Genomic DNA, 991 nt, shown 5'->3' on the forward strand with positions numbered 1-991 from the left:
CATTTTATCTGCTCGGTACACCAATTCTTTTCCTTCATCATTTGTCACCCTGATTAATTTTTCAGCACACATCACATTAGCCCAATGGGCCGATAACCAATCCATGCCCAGTATAATGTCAAAATTCTGCATATTGAACTTAATGAGTTGTGCATCCATTTTCTTCCCACTGATTTCCACTGGGCACGGTCCATACACCTCCTTTAACTGTGTAACTTTACCAGTAGGCATACTAACAATCATCCCATGATCTAGGGTCCTGGGTGACATACCAAGTTTCTCAGCAAATCTCTTAGATACGAATGAATGTGTAGCTCCTGAATCGAATAAGACATAGGCTGGTATGCCCGATATAGATAGGACACCTAGTGTAACAATGCATATAAGTACAGCAGGTCATCAATAGATAACATAAGGAATTTCTTAAATTTAAAATGTACTTGCTACCACCTCCATGCTGGTGTCGGCTTCCTCAGCTGATAGGGCATACATCCTTCCCTGCGGTTGATTCCCCTAAGTTAAGGGAGGTCGGTACGCAGAGGGTTGATTGGAGGGCAAGGCTGGTCTGACCCGACAGTCTTTAGCATAGTGTCCATAGGAATGGCAATTAAAGCAACAGATCTGTGATGTTGAAACTGGGGCGGGGCCCCTCTGCACTTGACCCACTGTAGATGGAGGTCGGGCGGCCTTAGGCCTGTAGGCACCGTACTAGTGTTCGGGCAAAAAGATGTAGAGCCCAAACCACTAACTGGTCGAGGAGGGTAGCCAGATGGCCTATAGGGCTGTCTATATGTAGGCCCAGAACTATACGACCCATGATATACCTTGGAGGAGTTGCCCATGTCCGGAAATGGATTTGACCTCTTCCACAATCCTGGTGTGAGGGATTGTTCTCCCTTCTGCTTATCTTCCATGGTCTTAGCCTTCTGCACAATCTAGCCATAGTCTGTCAAATCTAAGACCTCAAGTACAGACCCAATGGATGCCTTTA

Source organism: Macadamia integrifolia, unplaced genomic scaffold (assembly GCF_013358625.1).
Source record: "Macadamia integrifolia cultivar HAES 741 unplaced genomic scaffold, SCU_Mint_v3 scaffold1293, whole genome shotgun sequence".
NCBI classification, from domain to species: Eukaryota; Viridiplantae; Streptophyta; class Magnoliopsida; order Proteales; family Proteaceae; genus Macadamia; species Macadamia integrifolia.